A 14,259-nucleotide genomic window follows, 5' to 3' on the forward strand; every position below is an offset into this window, starting at 1 on the left:
CCAGACGCTCCTGAGCCGTTGAGGGGGGGTACTGTCATGCTCCTGGCCTCCTCCCCAGACTGGGTGTGGTCAGCCAATTAGTCGGAACACACCTGCACCCTGGTTTGGCTGAGTACACCCGGTACTTATAGGACACGGGGGACAACAAGTCCGCCGCCAGATCGTTGAGCTTCATGTCCCGTTCCAGCACTCTCGCATCCCTGATCGACAACCTGTTCTCCGACTCACCCCGTAAGCCTGACTCCCTTGACACTTCTGCCTGCTTTGAACGTTCTCCTGTATACCTGACCTGCCGTGTACCGACCCTCGCCTGTTCCCGGACCATCCAAGTAAGCCTGCCTCTTCTGCTACTGCTCCTCTTACAGACTGACTTGCTGATCATGGACCTCTGACCGAATATAGGCTTTTGTACTCTACCTGCTTGCCTCTGGAGTCATGCATTTGGGTCCGCCCTCGAGCCTCGTTGTGACAGACCCAAGGTTAGCACATACAGGCTGAATAAGAGGGGTCCAAGAGCTGACCTTTGAGGGACCCCATTTGGTGAGATTGAACACTTCCAATGGTTACAAAAAAAACTCTGTTCCTCCTGGTAGGACCTGAAGCATTTAAGGATTTACCCATGTTTCCAACTTGTTCGGAAGCATATTATGATCGAATGTATCAAAAGCCACACTGAAGTCCAACAAGACCAGAATTTACAGCATTCCCAAGTCAGTATTCAACCTTTATAACATTTAGCACTTTGACAAGAGTAAATTCTGTACTATGATGAGTTCAGAAACCTGATTGAAATTCGTCAAAAATTCAATTTAAGTTCAAGAAATTGTTGAGTTGGTTCAGAATAACTTTCTCAATAATCTTGGTTATGAAAATGGGATTTTAAATGTGTCTGGACCTTGCTAACATGGACTCATCCAGGGTTCTTTTTTCTCCTTCAACATTTAATGACCAAATCCAACCATTCGAACGACAAAATATTGTAACACATTGCCCCAATCACAAAGATTCACAAATAGTATCTTGACAAGAAGCACAAAGAAAAGCAAACAATTTTGTTTATGAAACTGAATTACGGTTTTATTTTGTTCTGTTAACCGAAGAGAAATGTTCAATTTTTTGTTGTAAATACTGCAGCTTCTTTGAGTGAGCAGTCAACCAATCACTACCCCTTCAACCACACACACACACACACACACACAACACACACACACACACGCACACACACACACGCACGTGCACACCCACATGCTTTTTGAAATAATTAGCTTTTCTGGCGGTCTCAAAAGTTATTTTAAATACATGCTGTGGGTTACTGAAAATGCACGATGGGTGATAAATGTGACGTCGCCAACATAAGCATCAGCTGGGTTTAATGACAAAGGTTCACACCCTCGAGCCAAATGAGGACACAAGGTAGAATTGGGGAGGTGTGTGGAGGGGGTGGACACAAGTTAATCGTGATCACACACACCCACAGATACACACTAAAAAGGTCAAAGGTGAGAGATGTTCTGACAACGCTGATAACACGTTTGCCATCGTGCTCTTTCTCCCTCGAAGCCACTTGTAGTGTTTTGACTTAATTAGTGTCCTCTTAGCAGCTTTGTTATTGTTGCTTGTTGGGTCAGTTTTTTCGACCACAGGTCACTGGTTTTGTTGCCCCCACCCCCAGCTGCTCACCTCTTCAGTTCCTCTAATTTGCTTTAGAAATGTCTTTTTGTTCTAAATGTGCTTTCTCCTCCCTTCAGCTATGTGTTTTGTTTGCCTTCATGTACGTCTCAACAACCTGGATGTAAATGTCTGAAAACATAAAATACATAGAGGCCTGACGCCTGCGTGCATTTTCTTCAAAAAGACAATTTAACACCGATGGCCTTGGGGAAACCAAGTCTGACACAAACCTCATACAAGGAATATGTGGATTGCATGCCCCCCACACATACACACACACACGCACACAAACACCATGACAAAGACTTGCCGACCTGACAAATGTGTTAAATGAGATCTGCAAGTGAGAGTACAGTACAGTACATCTGTGGGAAACGAGATTTCTTTCCAAGATTGTGTGTGCATGTCTACGTGTGTTTTGTGTTTGTGCATGTGTGTGTCTGCTAGACAGTGAGACAAATGGTGGAGCTTACAGTAAATGGAGACATTTGTGAAAGCAGCAGACAGACAGACACAAACACAGCAATCAAAGAGGTTGGAGCATTACAGCACGCTGGGGAGCACGAAGAGGCGAGAGGATGGGAGTGAAGGTGAATAGAAACCCCGATCAATATGGCATCCGGGAGCTGCTTCACGGTTCACACTGGCTGTTGAACGGGCAAAAACCGAGACGGTAGAGGAAGGGAAAAGTGGGTCGGAGGCATGGAGTGCGTTGGTGCAGAAGGCAGAGGGATGGAGCGGCAAGCGGAGCAGAACGTCGCACACTTGCGAGACACGGTGACCTCTCGGCTTAGGTTGAGTGCAGCGAGCGTGGGGCAGGAGATGTCAGAGGGGAGTTCGTCTTGACGAGGTATTGATTTGGCCAACAACAAACGGGGGATGGGAGGCAATATGATGAACAGGGTCAGAAGGGTTGGGGGAGGGCGGGGTCATGGGGTCAACTGACCATCCAAGGACAGTTTTGGATGATACTTACCATGCCATGAAAAAGCGTTTCCCCATTCTCTAATACCATTTTTTTTTACATAGTTTCCCCACTTCAAGGCCATCAAACAAATATAAACAACTGTAGACTGACCCACATAAACATAAAATTCATTTTTTTTATGACAGGGATTTTATTTATTCAGGAAAAAAAAAACTTAAAATCGACCTGGTTATGTGTGATAAAGTAAAGACCTCATAAAATTACTCACTGGTTGGGCCACCCTCAGCAGCAACAACTGAAATCAACCATTTTCTATAACATGTGATGACTGTTTCACATTGATTCAGAAATTCAGAAAAAAATGGAGGGTTTTCAAGCAGCCAGCATGGTGAACAACTGGTTACAGCATCTGCCTCACAGTTCTGAGGACAATAGTTTGAATCCCAGACCTGCCTGTGTGGAGGTTGTGTGTTCTCCTCGTCCCTATGTTTCGTTTTGTCCGAGCTCCTCCAAAATCCCCAAAACATGGATTAATTGAAGACTCTACATTGCCCATAAGTGTGATAAGTGTGATTGTAAGTGCAAGTAGTTGTTTGTTCCTATGTTCCCTGCAAATAGCTGGCTGTCACGACCCATCGGAATGGAGGAAGGACCCAAATGCAGGAGTACACGGGAGACGCAGAAGGAATACGGGAAAAACGTTTATTGTTCCACGGTCGGGGATCGGGCAGGCAGTTAGGTGCAGCAGCGGTAGTCAGGACGTCGGGTGTAGAGAGCAGCATTGCAATATAACATTTGACTACTAATTTTGTACATGACTTGCTGACACATTTGTTTATCTTTTTTTCATTCATTCATTTTCTGAGCCGCTTATCCGCACCAGGGTCGCGGTGGTGCTGGCGCCAATCCAAGGTATCATCGGGCAAGAGGTGGTGCCAGCCAATTGCAGGTCACATAGAGACAGACAACAGTCGCTCTCATAATCATACCTAAGGCCCATTTAGACTCCCGAATTAATGCATGTTTTTGGGGATGTGGGAGGAAACCAGAATGCCCAGACAAAACCCACGCAGGCACGAGGAGAACATGCAAACTCCAGACAGGCGGGGCCAGGATTTGAATCCCGGACCTGAGGACTGTGAGGGTAAGGGTTTAACTAGATGCACCACTGTGCTTCCCCCTAGTTTATCTAAATGTGTTTCACTTTTTTATATATATATATATATATATATATATATATATATATATATATATATAGGACTGTAATTCGGTATTACTTAGTGCTTTTCACATTTTTGGTCCCAATCAAAATATGGATAATGTTTTCAGAAAAAAATCAATTATTTCAATGTAAAGGGACTTTAAATTGAATGGCCTTGTGAGTAATGTCAGGAACACAAACAGTTTGTCTTTATGTGAGCGTATGGATGTGAGTTTTGGCTTCCTGTAGGTCTTTGTGCGCATTCTCATTTTGTATTTGTGTGTTTGACTGTTTGTACTGTTCAATGAAAGGCATCACGGGTGTCAGTATGCCTGCATGAGCTTTGTATGTATTCACTAACACCCACGGCAACACAGTGGGAAAAAAAAACATGCACTGAAACTGTGATTCTTGCCATTAATCTTAAGTGTTTATGCCATGTTTTTATTTTTTTACTACTGTACTATACTCATTATAATCTCTCACGGGGGAATTCAACTCACACTCTGCTCTATAATTTGTGTTGCACACCACACAGAGACCCCAATCACACACACATAGAGGAATGCAAGAAGAGTTGTCAGAGTGAAAAGGGTGCACAAACCTTACTCTTGAGGCCTTGTCCTCACAAATGAGCTACAGCTGCTTGTTTTTACAACGGGAAATCTGCATAGCTTCTTCAAGTAACCCAAACTATGAAAGCAGTATTTAAACCTTTTGTGCTATTGGATGTACAGCATAACCAACTGTACCCAAACATACAGTATGTGAGTCAAGATCACGACATGGTGGCTTTGGGACTTCTTCATTTTGCCCTAAAAAGTTGAAATCTTCCATTGAGTTTCACATTTATCTATACTGTATTTAGTAGTATGATGTGCAGCAAGCCGCACATATTAGTCAGATTTTTATTTATTTTTTTTTAATAAATTGCAAGCAGGCAGCATGGTGGCACAGCTGCAAAGCATTGGCCTCACAGTTCTGAAGACCGGGGTTCAAATACCGGCCCCGCCTGTGTGGAGTTTGCATGTTCTCCTCGTGCCCCCGTGGGTTTTCTCCGAGCACTCCGCTTTCCTCCCACATCCCAAAGATATGCATTAATTGGAAACTCTAGATTGTGATTGTGAGTGTGACTGTTGTCTGTCTCTGTGCCCCGCGATTGGCTGGCAACCAGTTCAGGGTGTACCACGCCTGCCTCCTGCCCGATGACGGCTGGGATTGGCTCCAGCACTCCCGCGACCCTCGTGAGGACAAGCGGCTGAGAAAATGAATGGATGGAAATTACAAGCAGCCACTGAGCTCACAAACCGGGTGGACAATCACAGAGCGGACAGTTTTGGCTGATGTTAGCATTTTATGTGCACATTGTAACACTGATTCAGTTAGCAATCTCACAGCGTGCTGCTCAATAAATATAATTTAAATTTCTGAAAGGGTTTTCTACCAGCTGCTTTCACAATAGCTTGAGTGGACATGTTGAGCTTGACAACATCCAACAACACATAATACAATGGACATAATGAAACTATTGTATATATTTATTCTGATACCATTTGCAGTTTCTCTATTGAAGGAAGACAAACTGGTGGTCATAATGTCACAAAAAACCTCAGAAGGCTTCTAAAAGGGACAGTTACCGCATAATGACAGAGTGGACAGCAATTTCAGAGACGTTTTCCATCCATTTTCTAAGCTGCTTATCCTCATGAGGGTCGCGGGAGTGCTGGTGCCAATCCCAGCTGACATCGGGCAGGAGGTGGGGAACACCCTGAACTGGGTGATGTTCAATATAATCTTAAAAAAACAAAATACATGTCCAAAATGTCTTATCTTATCAAATAATTTCTGTGGACACTAAAAGTAGGTAAAAAGGTGATTGAGTAACTTTTAACTATTTACTTCACACGAGTTAGAGCAGGCGGAATAGTGGCGTGACTGGTTAGATCTGAGGACCGGGTTCAAATCCCGGTCCCGCCTGTGTGGAGTTTGCATGTTCTCCCCGTGCCTGCGTGAGTTTTCTCCAAGCACTCCGGTTTCCTCTCACATGCCAAAAACATGGACTGACTGGAGACTCAAAATTGCCCTTGGGCAAGGGTTTTAAACTGGCGGCCTGTGGGCCATTTGCGGCCCCCAAGATGATATTTTATGGTCCCCAGCTTACTATGAAAGTTTAATGTTAGTGCGGCTCTCAAGTTTTATACAAATGGCACTTTTACAGTGTTGTGTACCAATCACAGTTGGGTGTATGGCTCTCAGGGCCGTGACATCGACCAGACTTGATGCAAGCAGAGAAACATTTTTCATTGTGTGAAAGTTACAGCAGTGTTGCCATGGAGAGTTGTATTAGTAGTTTTGCACACAACTTGTTTTACACCAGCTTCCTTTTTTTTTTTTTTTACCTTATTTTATGTTAAAAAAGAGAGCTTTTCAAAAAATTCTAATTTAAATTGTGTGCACGTGCATGTGCGTCAGGGCTGCGGCCCAGCCTCAGCCAGACTCCGCCTCTAGCAGCCCCGAGGTAAATTGAGTTTGAGACCCCTGCCCTTAGGTGTGATTGTGAGTGTGAATGGTTGTTTGTCTCTATGTGCTTTGCAATTGGCTGGCAAGTGGTTCAGGGTGTACCCCACCACCTGCCCAAAGATAGCTGATACAGGCAGCAATCTACCGCAAAGGTCAAATAATGGATGGATAATTAGAGCAGAGTGTGGGACATGCCAAAATGACATACATCAATTGATGAAATAGAAACATGGTATAATATGAAGGAAACAAGTGTGCAAATGTTTGGTCACTTTAATAAAACACTAGAGTTTCATGATTCTGCTACATTTTCATAATGATTCAGTGAATGTGATGAGGACAACAAAGGCACTGTAATAGTGATAATGACCCACGCAAGATGGATGAAGTAAAGCTATGCATGCTTTTCCTTGGCATCCCCACTGCCTCATTCTGCTCACAACCACACAACACAGGCACAGATACAAACACTCGCATACATACACACACTCTGCTTTTCTTCAGCCTCTTCACAGTCCAGATGGCCTCACTGCCCCCACACTGGCTCACTCCCCCACATTCACTCACTGCATGCACCCCTCCCTTCTGCTCCTCTCCCCCTACGGAAACTCGGCTCCCTCCACCTCCTCAACCCACAACCACGACCAGTACGATCTTCACCTACACGCCAGACACTTTATTAGGTACATCTGGACAATCAAGCAACCAGAAGTGTAGGACGTTCTGCCAACAGTGCTGAGTATCATTCCCTTTAAAAGGGCATGTATTTTTTAATCATGTGTACCTAATATTCTGACTGGGGTGTTTATAACCCTTCATGGCACAGAGGTGTGCATGTCCATCTCAGTCCTCAAACGGCTGGATCTTGGGGATCAACAACTTAACCAGCAATAATTTAGCATCCTGTATTAATTTATAAAGTGCAGACATCCATAGATGCATAGAGCATGGGGACCGGCATATTAATAACAAATGAACCGATCAAACCTTTCTTAGCATTGGCTCAATTAACGGCTGTGGAATGATACAAAACGCAAATAAAAAGGTGTATATTTCAAATTCATTTGTTTAAATCTGACTTTCTTTCCTCGCTTAACTTTAGCTTTATTGTCACGATTTACTTACTTTACTTGCTGATCCATCCATCCATTTTCTTTGCCGCTTGTCCTCACAAGGGTTGCGGAGAGTGCTGGAGCCTATCCCCCAGACGTGAGTTCTCTTCAAACTCCCACCGCTGGATGGCGGCAGCACATTTCAGAATCCAGTCATGAACTAGTTGAATGACAATACACAATTGCATGCTTTGTGCTCGTGTTTTCTGTGTTTGCGGGTGCTGTGAAGAGCAGATGTTATAACTGTGTGCTTTTAGAAAGTAAGATACTGATGAGTGCAAATATTCAGGTGAAAAAAAATAATTTTGGGGGGTCTTTTTTTTAAGGGGGGCTGGAACAGATTAATTGCATTTGTATTCATTTCAATGGGAACGACTTTAGATACGAGCAAATTCAATTATTGTGTCAAAGAGCCACTGTACATCTTTGTTCTAGCAAAGAATACAGCATTTTATGGGGTTTTTTTTGTTTTTTTGGTTTTTTTTTTTTACAAGTAACTCCCCTGATGTCCTTTTCCTAAAGGGCAATGCCACAGATTGCACTCATCTCCATCACCGTGCGGTGATTCTGCTTTTTGCTAAGCAGAACGAGATCTGAGGAGGGCCTGTCTTTGCTGATCTGCAGAGGCCCTGTACTTGCTGAGAAGTGACCTGCGTCAGGACGAACTTGTGAACAGTGACATGCCTGCACACACACACACACACACACACACACACCACACACACACACACACACACACACACACACACACACACACAAAACACACACACGCGTATAGGACAGTTAACTTCTCTCAATAATTAATTGACCTCTGGTGCCATGGTGATGCAGCTAAAGAGTGTTGGCCTCACAATTCTGAGGACTGCGATTCAAATCTCACCCCCGCCTGTGCAGATTTTGAACAACATGCGAGACTCTAAATTGCCCCTAGGTGTGAATGTGAGTGCAACTGTTGCCTGTTTCTATGTGCACTGCGACTGGCTGGCAACCAGTTCAGGGTGCACCCTGCCTCCTGCCTGATGACAGCTGGGATTGGGTCCAGCACTCCCACGACCCTTGTGAGGATAAGTGGCTCAGAAAATGAATGGATGGATTGATGGTTGTCAATGCAGAAAGAGGATCAGATGTATGAGGGGTGCATTGCATGAGCGGTATCCTGGACAAAATTCAGGCTTTCGTCTCTCACATGCACTACTGAAACTTTCCAAATCTCATGCACACGACTAAAACTCAGACACACACTAGTGAAACACTTTCACACATTATACTGAAATATGACCATATAATACACAGCAAAACAAATACGGGCGAGTGTATGTACATTATCTGTGCATACATGTGTGTGTGTGTGTGTGTGTGTGTGTGGGAGACCACGTGGGGGTTGAAGGCCAGCAGAGAAACGGGTGTGGTCAACGGTTGTGGTGCTCACAGGAAGTAGCAGGGTAGGGGAAAGGGGAAGTGAACCACCCCCACACTGTTCCTCAACCCCTCAGGGATGGAACAAAAGTGACCTCAGCCCAGAGCTCCTGCCACACCTTTCCAACCCCCCGAACACACGCAGAATATACAAGTTCGCTGGCCTCAAGTAAGTAAAAACTGGAAGTGCACTAAAGCCAAATTTAAAAATTGTGGAAGTCAATATCTATTTGGTGAAGGAATAATAATAATATTTTAAGGCACTTACATGACATTATACACAGTTAACATTAACACTCTACTTAAATAATGGAAAATAACAAAAAATAAAATAAACCTAAGCTGAAATCATATTTTTCCACAACTGATACTGTTGCCATAACTCATAACTAATAGTATGTAATTCTAATCAACTTTTAAAAATTATGTTTGTGCATTATTTTGGACATGGAATGTTTTGTCAATATCTTTCTTTTAAAAAAAGATATGAAAATAAAAAGTTGTTCCAATGAATACTTCTGATTTATTAACCAGCTGTTTAAAAAAAAAAATCTACTTGAACAAATTTTTTTCTTAAAAGTAAAAGAAAGAATCAATGACACACTTTTAGTTAACATCATTTTTACTTCATCTTTCCATGAAGAATTTTTTTTTTTTTTACCTCATTAAATTCAGTTTTCATCCTGAACATTTTTTTTCAAGAATTATTTGTAAAATAGTTACACATTCTAAGTATGCTGTATATTGCGGTATATTTCTGAAGACAGCTACACCCATACAATAAAATCTGAAAGTATTTTGATATTTAAATGTTTGAAACAAAAATAACATTTCATGGAACAATTTAAACACAACACTACACAGTACGACAAAAGAAAAAAAATGCCCAGTGGCAACAATTATACACGGTGACTGGTTTGTGTGTTCATTGCGCCACCTCCTGGTTAACATGTTACTGACTGAGGATGTGTCCTCTCCTCGCTGCTCTTCTCTCTCAGCACGAACGACTGCACTTCAACGCACACGGCCTTCAAACTCTTAAAGTTTACAGAAGACATTCCAGTCATCAGCCTCATCAAAGATGATGGTGAGGACTCAGCATATCAGCAGAAAGTGGAGCGGCTGGAGCTTTTGATTGTGAACTTCAGCAGACATCATTCGCCACGCGTCACGGTGTCAAGACTGCTCCTTCGAGTTCCTGGGAAGAACAGTCTCTCAGGAATGGGACACCAACATCAACTCCATCCTCTAGAAAGCCCAGCAGAGGATGTATTTTCTGTGGCTCCTGCCACAAGAGCTGCTGAGACAGTTCTACACAGTGGTCATTGAATCAGTCCTGTGTTCATCCAACAAAGTCTGCTTTGGTGCTGCCACAAATAAGGACAATCGGGACTGACGGAACATTTGTCCACAACCCCCCGACCAACCCCTGAGGACTTGCATGCTGCCGGAACTAAGATGAGAGCATGCAAAATTCTCTTGGAGCCTCTACATCCTGGTCACCACCTGTTCCAGTTTCTTCTCTCAGGTAGGTGGTACAATTGATGGAAATTAAAACCAACAGATGCCCCAAGAGCTTCTCCAAGGTGTGTTTTTAACTTCTTATGTCTCAAAAATATTTTTGGTCAAAATGGCTGTAGTCATACCAGCACTGCTTCAGCTACCGAAGAAAAATTCCTTGTGTGTTTTTTACACTCTTGGTAAATAAAGAGGTCTCTGATTCTGGATGTGATCACTTGGTGAAACAAAAAAAAAAAAAAAACAAAAATGACCTCTCATACTGCTTGCATATTACTAAGGGAGAAAAGCTAGCAGCATTGGCACTGGGTTTTTTTTTTTACACTTATTTTTTGCTTAGAAATTTCAAACATCAGAAGCTGGTGATTTCTTGTTGAACACCATTTACAACAAATTTGTCATAAATCATTCTTTAAATTGACATTATAAATCTTCTTATATGAGGATATTGATGGGGTATATCTTGAATTTAGAAAATAAAATTCTACACAATACCCAGTTTCCAGGTTCTTTGCCTTGTGCACGCAAAGGGAACCGCTTTTGGGTACTATTTTATGTAGAGTTATTATCCAATGTAAATACTGTAACACCACATGAGAAGTAATGGTTCTTAAATAACAAACTCTCACTTAGTAACTTCCATCAACCTATCTAAGCTCTAAAGAATTTAAATGTGCTTGAAAAAAAATTCCAACCTGACTCAAGAACCACAGATGAAGGGATAGAAAATCTCAGTGGTGTGCAATAATGTCACACGGGACCGAGGTGCAATACAGAACCTCTGAAGCATTTTTATGTTTTCGAGTGAATTGCTGTTCTGAATCTGCTGCTGTCATCGTGAATGTTCCTTTATTTCAAGAAAGTTGTAGGAAGATGAAAATGTTTCATTCCAACCTAGACAGGCTTTGTGGGGGGCACATGTTGCCGTCGAGGTGAGTTGCTATTTGATGGGCTGACAAACCTGAGATCGAGCCTGAAACAAAACCATTCGCAGGCAGGTCAGTCCAAGAAAGAACGACTCCGTCAGCTGCCGGCCCCTCAAACCAGGCTGTGGGGTCACCAAATTGAATTTTGAATGCATATGACACCCTGTGGGAGATGGGGGAATCCCACATTGGGCCCACCCTTTCAATGTAACTAAAAAAATACTTATTACTCCTGTACTACATACTAACAGAATCATATGCACTAATGCACTAGGAAGAGGTAGATGCACACCCTATACTAATATACCACAGTATACAACAAAAACTGTGCTGTCTTTTTTGTTATACCATAGTACTAGAGTAATTCCAACTTGTGAAGACAAATTCCTTGTAACATATAGGGTTAGGTTAGGGTTAACCTAACCCTTACATGTTCTCCCCGTGCCTGTGTGGGTTTTCTATGGGCATTCCTATTTCCTCCCACATCCCAAAAACATGCATTCATTGGAGACTCTAAATTGCCCATAGATGTGATTGTGAGTCTGACTGTTGTCTGTCTAATTGGCTGGGAACCACTTCAGAGTGTACCATGCCTCCTACCCGTTGACAGCTGGGATTGGCTCCAACACTCCCACGACCCTTGTGAGGATAAGCGGATCAGATACATACAAGATCTACGAGTAGAAAGTCGGCTATGTCTAAGGGTACACGTAGAAAAAAAAAAAACAATTCGCCTGTTTAAATTTTTCATTTCAATACACTTGGATTTACTCTTGAAACACCCTGTAAAGTGACAGATTTGTTTCTAAACATTTATATAATGGCTGAAAACACTGGAAATTTGTATTCCTGCATTTGGGAGGTACACTGTTCAGTGTTTTTTCACCCATTTATAATTTTGGGCAGAAGGGATGGCTAACACACCACACAGTGACACACTTGGGCGTCCGGCATGGCTCCCCACTCTGTCAGTCTATGAAAATTGAGCACCATGTTTCGCATCAGTTCTCAGTTCGTTATAATTACTAGGCCCATATCTACCACAATAGCACACAGTTACCGATAGCTAGCAAGCCCAATTTACAGAACAGCTCACTGTCATTATTTCAAGTGAGGAGGTAATAACATTTTGTCTACATTTAGGTATTAAATTTGATGCGCAATACAAGTTTATTTCCCTATTTTCAAGCATTGTCTTGGTGCTCAATCAATGTTACGGCGGCTTACAATTACATTAACTTTAAAATCTCCATCTTGTTTTTTATGAAGACTTGAACACTGAACTTTTTTTCTCTCAAGGCAAAGGTGCAAGCCACTTCATCATTTGTCACCTTTAATTCTATACATGCTCAAAAACAATACGTCAATGTTGGTAAAGATATGCAAGGCAATTTTAAATTGTTTTTAAATACAGTACATTTGATGTATTTTGGAAAAAATGTTTCATTATGGCTTGCTTTTTAAAGTGTTGTGGCAAATTCTGCAAGACAAATTCAACCTTGACATGCAGCAAAAATGGGGAACAAATAATTGTAGTTAATAATTTTTTTCTGAAAGGAAGTTATCTTTATTTGTTAAGCCTTTATAAAGGGAAATGTTGTTCGTATGTTAGCTGTCACATTTTGTTGCACACTATAAAAGAAATGTGTTTAATATTTCTGGTTGTGGGCATGTGATGCGTTACACACCCGTGGAGGACATGCGTGTCAAACCCTTCACCCTTTTATTTTTTTACATTCATGTATTTCACACTGCCCCACTTCTTCTTTTAGAAAAACAAAAACAAAATAATGATACAGCCAATATAAAAACCAATTACTAATATAATCTGGAGAGGATAAAGACGATAGCATGCAAATGGCCTCCGGGCCATAGTTTGGACTCCCTTGACTTAGGCCCACTATGCTTCTGTATTTGAACGTTGGTCATATTGGTGCTACGTAGAGAGTCAAGTGTTTTTTGGGGAGGTGGTAGTTGGTGTTAAAAAATTGAGAAGCACTGGTTACGTCCAAAACTGAATGGTCACAGACTCAAACTGTACTTTTCTTTTTCTTTTAAAACATTCCCATATCTAAATGGTATTGTACAATGAACTGCAGAAATGAACTACAACATTATGCCCATTGTTAAATCAAATATCAGTCAGTCCAAGCTAAATCACATGAATAATGAGTATTTTAACTATTCCGAGGCACAGTTTACTCACTCCTTGGCCACGTGGAAGAACATCTTCGTGACGGTCGTCGATGTGCTCAGAAGATCAGGGAAGTACCAGGACGAATCTGAGGACAAAATTAAGAAAAAGAACTGAACTGATTGAAGAGGAGCACACACAGTGGCCACTCGTGCATCAAGGCGTGACCTCATCTTACCAATGGGGATGTATTTCTATACACACACACACACACACACACACACACACACACACACACACACACACACACACACCACACACACACGCACCGAACGCCTTCCTGTTAGAGTTGTTGCTAGTGCTAAATTTTCCACTGACACTGTCATTCAAGGAACAGATGTCAAGCGAATGCACTGACGTTTCAATGCATTTCGCTCGAGCAACATTGTACATTTGCATCAAGGGAGTCTGACAGAATATACTAGGGAAAAAAATGCACATCACATTTTGATCATGTCCGTATTCCTGACAGCTGCAGACAAGCAAGCTAACAAGGCTGCTGATATTCTTAGCTCCGCTCACGTCTTTTGATTGTCCTCCACACACCCACACCCACACACACACACACACACACACACCCACACACACACGCGCACGCACACACACTCCTCCTCCCAATACTTGCCTCTTGTAGGTCAATATTTGTCTGACAGGCTCCTGGTTTGTAATTGTCCATCAGGCTCATCAGACGTGCGTCAATCATACTTTACTCTGGCTGACATCTTGACAGCTGTCAGTGGTCGTTATGGAAAGCGATGGAAGAGATCAAGGTT

The 14,259-nt window shown here is 42.3% G+C and overlaps 1 long non-coding RNA gene across 3 annotated transcripts; it reads right to left on the reverse strand.

Moving 5' to 3' along the window:
* Positions 1 to 9,404: 9,404 nt before the first annotated feature.
* LOC133496221 (uncharacterized) lies at positions 9,405 to 13,997 on the reverse strand. Of its 3 annotated transcripts, none has more exons than XR_009793755.1 (3): positions 13,931 to 13,997; positions 13,499 to 13,574; positions 9,405 to 10,046 (listed from the first exon to the last, which is right to left on the reverse strand). It is a non-coding gene; the product is annotated as an uncharacterized LOC133496221 (long non-coding RNA). The 3 variants fall into 3 exon arrangements; XR_009793754.1 differs by lacking the exon at positions 13,931 to 13,997 and adding an exon at positions 13,756 to 13,924; XR_009793753.1 differs by lacking the exon at positions 13,931 to 13,997 and adding an exon at positions 13,665 to 13,740.
* Between the last annotated feature and the right edge of the window lie 262 nt (positions 13,998 to 14,259).

The sequence above is a fragment of the Syngnathoides biaculeatus genome, chromosome 2 (assembly GCF_019802595.1).
Source record: "Syngnathoides biaculeatus isolate LvHL_M chromosome 2, ASM1980259v1, whole genome shotgun sequence".
NCBI lineage: Eukaryota > Metazoa > Chordata > Actinopteri > Syngnathiformes > Syngnathidae > Syngnathoides > Syngnathoides biaculeatus.